The following is a 15,459-nucleotide window of genomic DNA, read 5'->3' on the forward strand; positions in this document are numbered from 1 at the left end:
CTATCAGCAGCAGCAGCAGCACCAGCACCACCACCAGCAGCAGTGCCTGCTTGTGGCAGCATCTGGTTTGCAGTTTTTCAAATACACGCAAGACTCCCTCATTGCAACTTCCTCAGTCATTCCCAGTTTAGAAGTCTGAGGCCCTGTCTTACAGGGTGCCTTCTCCACAGCGAGAGATACAAGCACCAGCCCTTCTTCATTGCAGTAACCCAGGGTCACTGCCCCATGCTCCTAAGCTGAATAACTCTAAGTTCCTTGATTTGTTTGACCAGATTTAGGTGTGCTGCTTCCTGCAAGTGCTCCTCCTCCACATACTTCTTTTTTACCTTTTTTGTTGCCAAGTTAACAACTTCTCATGGAGGTGCTTTTTTTTTTTTAATTTTAATTTCCTCCTGTTAAAATAACCAGTATAATTTCTCTCTTCTACTGGACTCGGATACAGATACACAAAAAACTCAGACAGTTTATAGCATATTTAATGGAAAATGCAATTCTATTATTGCATATGTAGACAATGAAATTTTTCTTTAAGTTCAACTGTTTTCTGAGATGATCTAACTTATTTATTCACAAGAATAAAAGGAAATTATCAATGAAACATGTATCTAGTTAAGATGATCTGCATCAATCCTCAAGCACTACTTGAAAACAAAATAAAGTCCAGACTTGCTGCCTGCTCTGTCAAGCCTCTAACCCCAGTGGAGACCTAGCTTACACCTTCATTGGTAATTTAACATTGAATAGTTCTGGAAAGATGAAGCTGATTAATACCTTATTATTTATTCTCTTTGTCTTATTTCTTGTTAGAACATTATGTTAGTCCCTTTAGGGTACCTATCCTTCCCCCTAATTCTCATCCTTAAAAATCTTCTGTGATAAAAAAAAAATCCTCTGTGATTATTTTCTTAAGATTTGTTTTATTTATTTACACATACAAGAGCTGGGGTGTAGGTCAGAGGTTGGGGTGGGGGAGAGGATTCACCAGAGACAGAGCTGGAAGCTGAAAAGGCAGATCCACTGAAATACACTGCTGAGGGGAACAGTGGGCGAGACAAGAGAGGTCTGCTGTGTCATGTGGGTTAGCCCCCTGGCCAGGGATTGAACTTGTGCTGTAATGGCTGCCGATAGCTTCATAACGCTGAGATTTAACCCTTTGCGCCACCAGGGAGGCCCTGCTCTGTAATTCTTATCTCACCAAACTCTCATTGTTCTCCACTCTCCAGGACCTTTTGATTGCGACCTCTACAAAGTTCATATATATCCTTCACTTGTTCATAGAATGTTGACTAGACCTTTTTGCTTTTAGCTCCACTCCCAAAGGCTCTGCTTCCTAGCAGGGCCCTAGATTGGAAGGTGCTCAGTGTTTAAACCTTAGGTCAGATGCTTTTCTGTGGCCCCAGTATGGATTAGGTCATTCCCTGTGTGCTCCTACCTAACGTGATGCTAACTGCATCCTGTGTGCCTTCAAGTCTGGCTAGTCACTGTGCCCCTCCCACCACCAAAGCACCCATAGTCTTCCACCACAGTTCATTGCGTTCCCCCAATTCCCATGTTTTCACCCATTTCTTTCCCACCTCCTTCTCTGAAAACTGAAAATCAATTGTCAGTTTTTTAAGAGTTTGTTTATAAGTTTGTCTTTATCCTGACCCTTTGGTTTTTCTATATTTCACATATAAGTGACAACATACGGTATTTATCTTTCTCCTTCTGGTTTACAATTATTGGCAAAAATTTGTTGACTTATGACACAGAAGCTATTGTTTATTATCATTTTAGTCACAAAGCCTATAAGCATCATAACATCATGTGATATATTATCAATACGTCAACATATTATACTTTATAAGAATGGATTTTTTTTTCATTTTTTTAATATTACATTTTGAGCTAGCATTTATGCCTATAAATTTGCGTGCTGGCATTAATAGATTCTAACCATCTATGTGATTTTGCTTTTCTAAACAGTAACTTCTAGATAACTTGCTTCTTGAATCCTTCACTGATTTGTTTCTCAGTTTTATTTTAAAATTTCAATACCAATTTAAAATTATCAGCGGCTTCACTTCTCAAATGCTGAGATGTTTACTTCAGCAGCTTTACAACTTGACTGGAGTCTGTGGCATCTCTAACTTGTTTGCTACAGAGAGCACGCAATGGGATAGGAAAACATGAAATAGAGGCCTTTAATATACAATAATAAGTAGTTTTCATTGTAATAAAGGATTTATTCTTTGTCCTCTATTGCAATAGTGCAGTGATAGTACTTGAAAATTATAGTTGTTTTTTTTTTTTTCAAATATTTATTTATTTATACAAGCACTGGGTACAGTCAGAAGCGGGGGTTTGGGGGTGCGGGGGTGCTGGGGGGTGGAGAGGGGTGAGAGAATTCACCAGAGCCAGAGCGGGGAGCAGAAGAGGTAGAAGGACCGAAGTACATTGCTGAGGGGAGCACCAGGCGGCAGGAGAAGACTGCGTGCCATGTGGGACCCAACCAGCGCTGCAAAGGTTGCGGGCAGTTTTGAAACCCAGTGCTCAACCGCTGCGCCACTGGGGAGGCCCGAAAATTATAGTTTTTTTAATCTCTAACACTATCAAAATTATTCATCGTTCTTGACCTAGAATTCTTTTCTTCCATTTCATTGGCAAAATAACATGAGACAATCAGACATGTTTGCAAAATATTAATACTAATAAAATTTACAGTGAAAAAAACATAATAAGAAAATTAAAAATATGAAACCTCACAATACAATTTACTCCTAATCTACGTAATCCATGTTTTTGAAGCACTTAAAACAGCTGGGTTCTTTGTGATTGAAATTTCTGTTATCAATAGTTTCTCTCATCTCATAACTCATCTAATATTTGGCTGAGAATGGACTTGGCCAAAGAAACACGGTCTTTCTGTAGACTGACTGGCAAGTAAGCCTGAATGTTTTCCAATGCAATTGTAAAGGGGCATATACTGTGCATGGCTGGGATCACTAGTGTCATGTGACATGTAAAGTTAGAATTGTTTTTGTTTAATCATGTTCTTTTGTGGAGACACTAGTGACACCTTGCTGAAAACTAAGATTTTTTTTTTTTTGTTTTTTTTTTGGTAAACAAGAAAGAAACTTTTTATTTTTCACCAGGAACAACAGCTTTTAAAAAGACAGTGTGGTACAAAAACTAGTTCATATCTTACAATTATAAATAAGCATTTGATAACAGGCATCTATTTTTTTATTTAAATATTTTATTTTATACAATTCTTACATATTTTTTCATCTTTGCACAATATATGCATTTTCATTTTGGTTATATTCCCCATACAATTGCACACCCCCCCCCTTATTTTGACTCTAGTCCTTCCTTTCCCCGTCCCTCCCTCACTCCCTCCGCCCCCAGTAGTGTGTCTCTGGTTTATAATTGCTTGTTGATTTTTATTTTTACTTTGTATTGATTAGTCTTTTTCCTGGTCTCTTATTTAGGTTTTCTAAATTCCTGCTATGAGTGAGACCATCCGGTATTTTCCTTTTTCTTTCTGACTTATTTTGCTGAGCATGATCCTTTCTAGCTCCATCCATGTTGCTGCAAACTGCATGTGTTTATCTTTTGAAAACTAAGTTTCTATAGAATTCTGGCTCTATCTAGACTATAATTTGCAGATGATAGACTAATGATTATAAATGTGATTAAACAGTTGAATGTAACATCTGAAACCATAGATACGTCGAAGAAAACAAAGATAGTAAGCCCTTTGACACCAATGGTAGTGCAGTTACAGTAGATGATTCAAAACACAAGGGCAACAAAAGCAAAAATAAACAAACGGGGCTTCAAACTAAAGCTTCTGTACAGCAAAAAAAAAAAATCATCAAAATAATAAGGCAACCTATTGAATGGGAGAAGATATTTGCAAATCATATGTCCAACAAGAGGCTAATATCAAAAATATACAAAGCAACTCACAAAGCTCAACAATAAAAAAAAACAATAGCCCAATTTAAAAAAAATGGGCAGAGGATCTGAACAGGCACTTTTCCAATGAAGATATACAGATGGCCAATAGGAACATGGAAAGATGCTTATCATGGACTATTAAGAAAATGCCAGTCAGGGCCTCCCCGGTGGCGCAGCGGTTGAGCGCTGGGTTGCTGTGGTCCTCGGCTACTCCCCGGCCACCAGAGGAGGGTCCCACATGGTGTGCAGACCTCTCCTGCCACCTGCTGCTCCCCTCAGCAGTGTACCTCGGTCCTTCTGCCTGCTCTGCTCCCCGCTCTGGCTCTGGTGAATTCTCTCACCCTCCCGCGCTTCTGACTATACCCAGTGCTTGTCTAAATAAATAAATAAATAAATAAATCTTTAAAAAAAAAAAAGAAAATGCCAGTCAAAACCATAATGAGATATTACCTTACACCTGTTAACTATTATCAAAAAAGCAAAAATCAAGTGTTGGCAAGGATGTGGGGTAAAGGAAACCCTCATATACTGTTGCTGGGAATACAAATTCATTTAGCCACTGTGGAAAACAGTATGGAGTTTCCTCAAAAAGTTAAGACTAGAGGGCCTCCCTTGTGGCACAAGGGTTTAAGATGCAACCTACGAGGCTATCCGAAGACACTGCAGCACGAGTTCGATCCCTGGCCAGGGAGCAACCCACATGGCACAGCAGACCTCTCCTGGCTGGCCCACTGCTCCCCTCAGCAGTGTATTTCAGTCAATCTGCCTATTCTGTTCCCCACTCTGTCTCTGGTGAATCCCCTCACCCCCCACACCTCTGGCCTGTACCCCAGCTCTTGTATGGATAAATAAATAAATCTTTAAAAAAGAAAAGTTAAGGCTAGAAATAACATAATCCAGCTATTCCAATTCTAACATTTTCCTGAAGAATATGAAGTCATTGATTTGAAAATGTGTGCCCACTGGATTTCACATTTTCATTTGGTTTCCTTAAGATCATATTGAAAATAATTAGAATTTCGTGTGTGTATACACACACACACACACACACATACTATTTTAATTCATTATATAGGGGCCTCCCCCGGTGGCGCAGCGGCTGAGCGCTGGGCTGCGAAGCTGCAAGCAGCCTCTGCAGCGCCGGTTTGATCCCCGGCTGCAGGGTGAAGGTCCCACATGACGTGCGGACCTCTCCTGCCATGCCCGCTGCTCCCCTCAGCAGTGCACTTTGGTCCTTCTGCCTGTTCTGCTCCCCGCTCTGGCTCTGGTGAATTCTCTCACCCTCCTATGCTTCTGGCTGTACCCAGTGCTTATATAAATAAATAAATAAATATTAAAAAAAAAACTTAATTCATTATATATGAGTAGTATATGTAATGCTATATATAAAGCTGTATATGAATGCATTATATAATTATAAGGTGAATATATATGTACTAATAGTATATAGTGTGTTTTGGGTTATATGTGTATTTATTACAGGTAAAACATTAAATATGTATAAATGTGTTGACCATAGGCATGAAGTAGTATATTATTTAGATCTTGTTTCTTTATATTATTGGCAAACATACATTTCAATTTAGGAGAAACTATAACTTCTGGGTGTTCAGCTGACTGTGATGACTGTAAGACTGAGTAACTGGATTAATGCTTCTAGATAGTGCCTTCCACTATTATTTAATGGAGAAAATTGAAACACACTATCATATTTTTCCTCTTATTAGGGGAGAGGTAAATATAAAGTTAAGCTAATACATAATATTATTTTAATCTGTAATCTTCACAAAGTTTAAAAATGGTTCACAAAGAGATTGTGTTGATACATCTGACCTTATTCAATTTGTTTCTCATTAGGCGGAGGTGGGTGTTTTACTAAAAGAGTGACCATCTGTTTACCATAAAATTGTTGGATCTTTCTCTAAGAGAAGTAGACTAGTAAAACTGTAATTGTGACATAAGTTCACTTTTTAATGTTCTAGTTATCAAGGGTCTCTGCTTGGATGAGAAATGGTAAGGTTGAAGGTTTTATAGCTGACTCATTTACAAATACTCAAAACTCTTAGCAGATAATAAAACTGTGTGCCAGGTCAATCGTAAACTGCACCTGCCTCTCATATTTTTGGTAGCCAAACTTACAGAGCTTTCAGAGAATTTTTATTTTTCTCCCTTTTTTATTCCTTCTCTTAATATTCAAGTCTATTTTTGAATGTTTTTTTTTTCTGTGATACCCGTGCATCTCTCCTTTGATAATGTTGTTTGTTTTTATTTTTACAGTTGATATGTGTATTTAAAATATCATCAAATCTTGAAGACCAAATATATCCAGTAGTGTCTTCCCAGTTCAATTCATACTAATCACTCTCTAAGTCTGATTTGAATGTTGACCCATATGTACATGTGTGGTCACATCTTAAACTAAGTCTACAAATCCCTTTAACTCTGCATTTTCTGGGGCCTCCCTGGTGGTCAAGGGGTTAAGATGCAGCACTATGAAGCTATCTGCAGCGACTGCAGCACAAGTTCGATCCCCGGCCAGGGAGGTGACCCACATAGGGCAGCAGACCTCTCCTGACTCTCCCACTGCTCCCCTCAGCAGTGTACTCAGTAGATCTGCCTATTATGCTCTCCACTCTGTCTCTGGTGAATCCTGTCACCCCCTGCACCTCTGGCCTGTACCCTAGTTCTTGTATGCATAAATAAATAAATCTTTTTTAAAAAGCTGCATTTTCTAGCTTTTCTGCCTGGCTGTAACCTAAACTCACATCTCTTGGAATGTTGTAGTGGTTTGCTTCCTGGCATCCGTGCCTTTTTTGGGATCTCTTTTCCAGCCACTCAAATATTCCTAAAGCACAATTATTGAATAAAATCACTTTACCTTCTGGTCTACACCCTTCTGTTAATTTTCACTAAATGTTAAATCAGATTCCTTTGAGGACAGGCACTTAGTGGAATATATAAAATATGAACTCCGTAACTGGACATGAATGACCGTGTGCATTGGTAAGTTTTTGAAACTCTGAAGTCCCACTTCATTCATTTGTACTAAAACCTACAGGATGATTATGAAGAAAACATGAGATAAGTTATGTGAGGTATAGAGAAAACTCTCTGATGGATTGTTGTCACTCAAATTAATATATCCTTCTTTCTGTCTTATAATAGCCACATACCAGTATGTCTTTTTAAATTTCCAGAGCTCTTCCATACTGTCTTTCTTGTTTCCTTCAAAGATTAAGAAGTTTTCCATTTTTTTCTGTTTCTTTGGTTCCATGAACTAGAATATTCCCTGTTATTTTTATTATAAAAATCTTTTCTGATATTCAAGGGTCATCTGACATTAAACTCTTGCATGCATTCTTTTTCAATTTCTTCCCACTGGAATGTTGATTATTTCCTTTGAAAATCCACAGAACTTTATAGTTGCTTATGATATTTGGCAAATTCTACCTTGTATTATGTTAAATTTTGTGGCAAATTCCATACCATATTATTAGCCAGTTCAGAGACTTACATATCCTAAAGCATCCAACAATTTCAATTGCTTAAATTGAACAAGTATTTATGTAACAGACTACATATTGCAAACATGCCTTCCATCTACATGTTCTTATACATTGTAACATTGGTTATTCCCTATCAAGTAGTGTATCTTTCTCTATCCTTTTGAATATTGGCAGATATTGTGACTAAGTAATGCTGTTAGGGTGGAAGTGCCTCTTGGCAGTGGCAAAGGAGCTCTTTTTACTACCTTATTTTAAGTCTCTCCACTTGATACTGTCTTACAGTTTTCATCTTTGCTGAACGTGCTCATTTGATCATGCGTACCATCCACTAAAGCCCTTAACACAATACTTAAATAGTTATTTTAAATTCACTAGTATTGCAGTATCTGAATCACATGTGAATGCGGTTCTATCAATTGCTTTGCCTCTTTATAGTGTTTTTGTTATTGTTGTTATTGACATCTAGTTACTTTTTCTAGGATATGGAGGCTCAAACAGTTTGAGCTATAAATTCATCTGCCTTTTCTCCTACTAGGTCCTTAGTGTGGGAGTTTGAAGTCAGCTGGGAGTTTAGTAGAGATTTCTTGTTGCTATTATTTACCCTAGTGTTGTACAGGTCTCAAATATTTCTAGTGTTACCTATCTTTAGGGTTGACAGTAGTTTGCCAGCGATTTTTTTCTCGATATATATTCCACCCCGAAGTTTAGGTTTTTCCTTTGTGCTGCTTCTTAGAGAGGACTTCTCCACCTTCTGACCATTAATTCTACAGTTTATCATGTGATAACTGCTTGGTCTTTGCTGCATTGTCTCATGATTATACGGCAGTGTTGAACTATATAGAAGACACAAAGAAAGGGAATGTATTTTGTGTTTATGGATCAGAAGAATTAACATCAATAAAATTGCTCTATTACCTAAAGCAATCCCTATTAAAACAACAACATATTTTCTGATGTACCATAATATATTTTTTAAAAAATATATATATGTGTGTGTGTGTGTGTGTACTTCCTTTTTGTACAATGGATGCTTTCTCCTCTCAGGTGTAGTCCCCGTAAAGTTCCCACCACCGGTCACCCATGCATCATCACCGTAGTCCCTTGTGTTCTTCCCTCCCCTGTTTTGATCCCTCTCCCTTGCCCTCCCCTGCAGAATGTCTCTGATTTATAGTTGCCTGTTAATTTCATTTTTTCATTTATTATAATTATTTTTTTCCTGATCCCTTGTTTCCCCTGCATTCCTCCTATAAGTGAAACCATCCTATTTTTTTCTTTTTCTTTCTGCATAATCCCTTTCAGCTCCATCCATGTTACTGTAAATGGCATGAGTTTATCTTTTTTGATTGCTGAATAATATTCCATTGCTTATATATACCACATCTTCTTGATCCGGTCATCCATTTTTTGGGCATTTGGGTTGTTTCCATATCTTACTTATTGTAATAGTGCTGCAGGTATCCTTTTGAATTAATGTTTTTGTGTCCTTTGGGTAGAGTCCTAGGAGTGGAATTGCTGGGTCACATGGAAACTCCATGTTTAGCAGTTTGAGGAACCTCCACACAGCTCTGCATAGTGGTTGATCCAGTTTGCATTCCCACAGCATTGCTGGTGGGTATCCAATGCCTCTCTTAATAGAAACAGAACAAGAACAATCATGCAATTATTTGGAAGTTTACTACTAAACTTTGGTATTTCAGAGTTCATAGGAATCTCCTATCTCTGGCTGGTCTGTAACTCTCGACTTATCCCCCTATTGAATAATCTCTGATGCCTCTATCTGGCTTTCAATCTCACAACAGCCATTTTCCAGTAGTCCTAGCTGAGTCTTGCCTTGCACTGTGGCCTGACCCTTACCTAAGGAAACATGAGGGTCCCCATTCTGCAATTCTTTGTCTCCTCTAGACCCTGAGATTTTTGCCCTCTCCCTCCAAACTTACTCTCTTCACTGTTCTATGAAAAACATTTTTAAGTAAAAATCCTGTCCAAACATTGGTCTAAAATTGTGTTTTCCTTATTCCATCATATTCCTGCAATGCAATTTTTTTTTTTTTGCCTTAAATTATCTGGTTCATAGTAGCAGGAGGCATATTCTGTACTATGGTAAATATGAGAAATTCCAGATCAATACTAGTGAGCAATGGTTAACAGAAACCAAAGTTTGTTTCTCCTTGTATTTGTGTTTTGCAATAGTGTTTTGACATCATGCAGTTCAGGTAGTATTGCATGAATACAAATCAGACTCTTGCTAATTTTATGTTTGATCACTAGCTTTATGATTAATATGCTGATGCTAATCACCCCATCTTAATTTAAAATGATAAGAAATAACAGGCAATATCAACCCATCTCTTGGAAGCTACTTATTGGGTAAACAATTGCTTTAGTTATTGTTTAAAAAGTAAATAGCAGTTTCTAAAGGCCAAGTTTGCATTTCTTTTTCTGAAAATAGTTATGGGAACCACTGATGCCCATTTTCACCGATTCAATGAGAAAAAAGTGACAATTGGGGAAGTCTTCTTGAATTTACACATTGATTCCCTTCTCTGCTAACATACACACACACACAACTATTGGAAATAATAATACACTTTTGTTTTTCAAAATATACTTTTTTATCATATACTTGCAAAAATCCACTGTCATAATGAATGATTTAAACTTAATAGGATTCAATATAGTGAATACTAAAGTTGTAATCAAAATGGAAATCAAAGGTTATATAAAAGGTAGAGCATATATGCCCTTGATTATAAGAAATTGCTTTCTAGGGGCCTCCCAGGTGGTGCAGCGGTTGAGCACTGGGTTGCGAAGCTGCCCGCAGCCTCTGCAGTGCCATTTTGATCCCCAGCCACCGGGTGAGGGTCCCACATGGCATGCAGACCTCTCCCGCTGCCCGCTGCTTCCCTCAGCAGTGTATTTCGTCAGTCTGCCTGTTCTGCTCCCTGCTCTGGCTCTGGTGAATTCTCTCACCCTCCCGCACTTCTAATTGTACCCAGTGCTTGTATAAATAAATAAATAAATAAATCTTTTATAAAAAAAGAAAAGGGCTTCCCAGGTGGCGCAGCGGTTGAGCGCTGGGTTGCAAATCTGCCCGTGGCCTCTGCGGCACCGGTTTGATCCCCGGCTGCTCCCCTGCAACCGGAGGAGGGTCCCACATGGCGCGCAGACCTCTCCTGCCGCCCGCTGCTCCCCTCAGCAGTGTACTTCGGTCCTTCTGCCTGCTCTGCTCCCTGCTCTGGCTCTGGTGAATTCTCTCACCCTCCCATGCTTCTGACTGTGCCCAGTGCATGTATAAACAAAACAAAACAAACAAACAAACAAATAAATAAATGAAAAACATGCCTCTATTAAAAAAAAAAGAAAAGAAAAGAAATTGCTTTCTAAATCTTATACTTAGGAGAGATTCGAGCAGCATACTATGAAATTAAAAGATTATATTAGAAAATTTCAGTTAACTATTAAATTAATACAATTTCCATTTTTAAAAGAACAATTTAAAATCATTTTTACTTTGCTAGAGGGCATGTGAGGGCTAGCAGTTCTGTGGTGGTGGCTGTGATTCCTCCTCAGAGTGCCCTTCACTCTTGAAAACTGAGTGTTCTTCAGAAATGAAAAAGGACAGTACATATCCCCATTTCATGACATTCCATGTTATGCAGATAAGGATGTGCTCCACACAGTAGTTGAAGTAGCATGCAGGTCTAATGCAAAAATGGATTGCTGTAAAGAACATTTTAGAGTCAATTAAACAAGATGTGAAGAAAAGGAAAACTCCATTATGTTGCAAAATTGTTCCCTTACAAAGGATATTTTTAGAACCAATGGTCATCCCTCAGAATTGGACACAAGGACAAACACAAGACTGTTGTGATGACAATGATCCAATTGATGTTTGAGATGTTGGAAGCAAGGTGAAGTGATCAGGATGAAAGTTCTGGGCATACTGACTATGATCAATGAAGAGGAATCTGACTGGAAAGTCATTGCCAATAATATGGATGATGCTGATGCAGCCTTATAATACTAATGATATCAGTGACTGAATCCTAACTACCAGGAAGCAACTGTGGACTGGCTTAAAAGGTACGAGTTTTCTAATGGAAAATCAGAGAACTGGTTTGTTTTTGATGCAGAATTAAAAAATAAGGACTTTTCAAATACATTATAGAAAACACACATGCCCATTGGAGAGCATTAGCCATCAAGAAAATTAATGAGAAAGGAATCATTTGCATGAAAACAGAGTCTGAGAGTCCTCTCAAGTGTGATCCTGGAGCTGCCACAGCCATTGTGGGTGCTTTATCACCACCACATGAGTCTGCGTTCATGGTACCAACAGATGTGGGTAAGTGGTTCCATCATCAGAAAAACCAGGAAAATTTCTCTGAAATACAGACTGATATTGCTGCATCCTATATATCTGGAAGTATTAGATACAAAAGTAGAATCTTTTCAGGCCTTTAAATATACAGTTTTAAATTTATAGAACTATTCTAAAGTAATTTTGCTGTGACCAATCCAATATATTCAGAATATTAGCCACCTAGAAGGATTTAGCATGTCTCGACTAAGGCAACTTTTAGTACGTGGTTAAAATCAAAGCAGTTATAATTTGGAAGAGATTTGTGAGTAAATGTGCAAGATAAGTACACATTGGATGTATGTTTCTATGTGTTAGGAAATAAAATCATTTGATTGAAAAAATTAAAAATCATTTTTACTTTGCTGGATTATTCTACTTAATTATTCCAAATTTACACAGCACATCTGATTGACTTCTACTCTTTTTCATTTAAAGACTACATATGAAGTTCAGTAAAGTGGCAGGATACAAAATCAACACGCAAAAGTCAGTAGCCTTCCTATACACAAACAATAAATCTGAAGAAGAAGAAATCAAAAAGACCATCCCTTTTGTTATTGAAACAAAAAAAATCAAATATTTGGGAATAAATCTAACAAAAGAGGTAAAGGACCTATACAAAGAAAACTATAAAACACTGTTAAAAGAAATAGAAGAAGACACAAAGAAATGGAGAGACATCCCCTGCTCATGGATTGGAAGAATAAACATTATTAAAATGGCCATCCTACCAAAAGCAATATACAGATTCAATGCTATTCCAATCAAAATTTCAATGTCATTCTTCAAAGAAATAGAACAATTATTGATGAAATTCATATGGAATCACCAAAAACCCCGAATAGCCAAAGCTCTCCTGAAAAAAAAAGAAGGGAATGGAGGCATCAGACTCCCAGACTTCAAACTATACTACAAAGCCATAATCATCAAAACTGCATGGTATTGGAACAAGAACAGATATACAGACCAATGGAATCGAATAGAAAATCCAGAAATAAACCCACAGATTTATGGTCAACTAATCTTTGACAAAGGAGCAAAGAATATGCATTGGAGCAAAGAAAGTTTGTTCAATAAATGGTGCTGGGAAAACTGGGTCGCTACATGCAAAAGAATGAAGCTTGACCACCACCTCACACCATACACAAAAATCAACTCAAAATGGATTAAAGAACTAGACATAAGACCTGAAACCATAAAATATATAGAAGGAAATATAGGCGAAACACTACGGGATTTGCACATCAAAGACATCTTTACAGACACATCACCCAAAGCAGTGATAGTGAAGGCAAAGATAAACAGCTGGGACTACATCAAATTAAAGAGCTTTTGCACAGCAAAAGAGACAATAACAAAAACAAAGAGAAACCCCACCAACTGGGAGAACATTTTTGCACCCAACACTAATGATAAAGGACTGATCACAAAAATCTGCAAAGAGCTGATGAGACTCAACAACAACAAAGAAAATAATCCAGTCAAAAAATGGGCAGAAGAGCTTAAAAGAAACTTCTCTGAAGAGGAAATTCAAATGGCCAACAGGCATATGAAAAAATGTTCAACATCACTTGTCATCAGGGAAATGCAAATCAAAACTACCATGAGATACCATCTTACACCAGTGAGAATGGCACATATTAAAAAAACTAGCAACAACAAATGTTGGCGAGGGTGTGGAGAAAAAGGAACTCTTCTGCACTGTTGGTGGGAGTGCAAACTGGTCCAACCACTGTGGAAAGCTGTATGGAGATTTCTGGACCTACTAAACATAGAGCTTCCATATGATCCAGCAATTCCACTCCTAGGTATTTACCCAAAGGACACAGAAACATCAATTCCAAAGAACACCTGCACCCCTATGTTTATAGCAGCACTGTTTACAATAGCTAAGCTTTGGAAACAACCCAAATGCCCAAAAGTAGATGACTGGATCAAGAAGATGTGGTACATATATACCATGGAATATTACTCAGCACTCAAAAAAGATAAACACATGCAATTTGCAGCAACATGGATGGCGCTGGAAGGGATCATGCTCAGCGAAATAAGCCAAAAAGAAAAAGAAAAATACCGGATGGTCTCACTCATAGCAGGAATCTAGAAAACTTAAATAAGGGACCAGGAAAATGAGTAACTATAAGAAAGTGAAAATCAAAATCAACAAAAAACTATGAACCAGAGACACTTTTAGGGGGGCGGGGGTGGGAGGGGAGGGATTGGGGTCAGAATGGGGGGGCTGCAATTGTATGGGGAATATAACAATAAAATTTATTAAAAAAAAAAAAAAAAAAAAGAGACAAAAGAATAAAGTCACAATTAAATTCATGCACCTTATTAAGAGTTTAAGATGTGTATACCCCATGCAAAAATTGTTATCTTAAACATAGGATGGATGAAAGCTATATTTAGAGATCACCCAGAGGAATTGTCTCATTTCATAAATAAAAAGAAGTTTACATAAAAAAAAAAAAAAAAAAAAAAGACTACATATGAATTTCACTAATTTGTTGTGACTTTAGACTCCATAAAAAAATTAAGTGTGAGATATTTAAAGTGGAAAATATGATTGATAACATACTATAATCTATATTCTTAGTAACTTAGAAAGAAACCTATCACAGCCTGTCTTTAAATCTTTAAGAAAGGTAAAAAAGAGTCCTCTGTTACTATTATTTATCACCACTTATTACACAACATAATATAAACTTGTTTCATATGTATTACAGGTAATATATTTCCTAGTATATATGACGAAAGAATGAAAAACAGTCGAGTTTCCTCTGAGCTGACATTTTGAAAATGTCATAGTTTATAAGGAAATAATGAAAACCCATATTATATGACAGAACACTCTGACCTTTTGCTCAGAGATTGATACAAATTCTTGGGCAAGCTCTGTAAAGAAACTCAGAGGTAAAATTCACTTACTAATAAGAAATTGAAGATTTCAAAGGTTACAGCTCTAGCAATAAATTGGTTTACAAGCTAGAACATGGAATAAATTTATTTTCAAATATCAATTTTCTTTCATGTTATTTTAAAACCACCAGGCTTGTGTAGAATATATTTTCAGCTGCTTTGGGTATTGGTTTCTAAAATTATTTAATGGCTTTATTGAGATGGACTTGATAATACACCTCACCATAAATTACACATATTTAAAATATGCTATTTGGTAAGATTTGATATTTGTTTTGATATTTGATATTTGTTTACACCAGTGAAGCCATCACCACAATCAAAATAATGACCATCACCATACATCCCAAAATTCCCTGATATATATGTGGTCCTTTTTTCTTATCCCTTCCCTTACCAATTATGAATCTGCTTTCTGTCCATATAGATTATTTCACATTGTTTTATAAAATAAAATCATACAGTATATTCTATTCAAGCTCTGATTTTTTTCATAATTTTCATCTATTTCTTTGAGAAGTCAGTCAGCGGGGTTCTTCAATACTATCACACCCAAAAGCCAATCTTTAGGAGTTCTAGTTTATAACTGAGGAAAGTTTTGCTTTTCAAAAAGTTCAAAGTAAAGTTGACAATAGGTTCACATTATTAAGACGTGGTTTTTACCATGGTTTTAGTGGTATTATTTACTTTGTTATTTTTATGCTACATTTCAAAGCTTTAATA

General features: G+C 37.1%; 1 pseudogene; it reads left to right on the top strand.

The window, feature by feature from the left end:
* Positions 1-11,915, top strand: part of LOC119234717 (inorganic pyrophosphatase-like) — a 33,052-nt pseudogene extending 21,137 nt beyond the window's left edge.
* Positions 11,916-15,459: the final 3,544 nt, after the last annotated feature.

The sequence above is a fragment of the Talpa occidentalis genome, unplaced genomic scaffold (genome assembly GCF_014898055.3).
Source record: "Talpa occidentalis isolate TD23 unplaced genomic scaffold, MPIMG_talOcc4v2.1 talOcc4.8, whole genome shotgun sequence".
Lineage (NCBI taxonomy): Eukaryota > Metazoa > Chordata > Mammalia > Eulipotyphla > Talpidae > Talpa > Talpa occidentalis.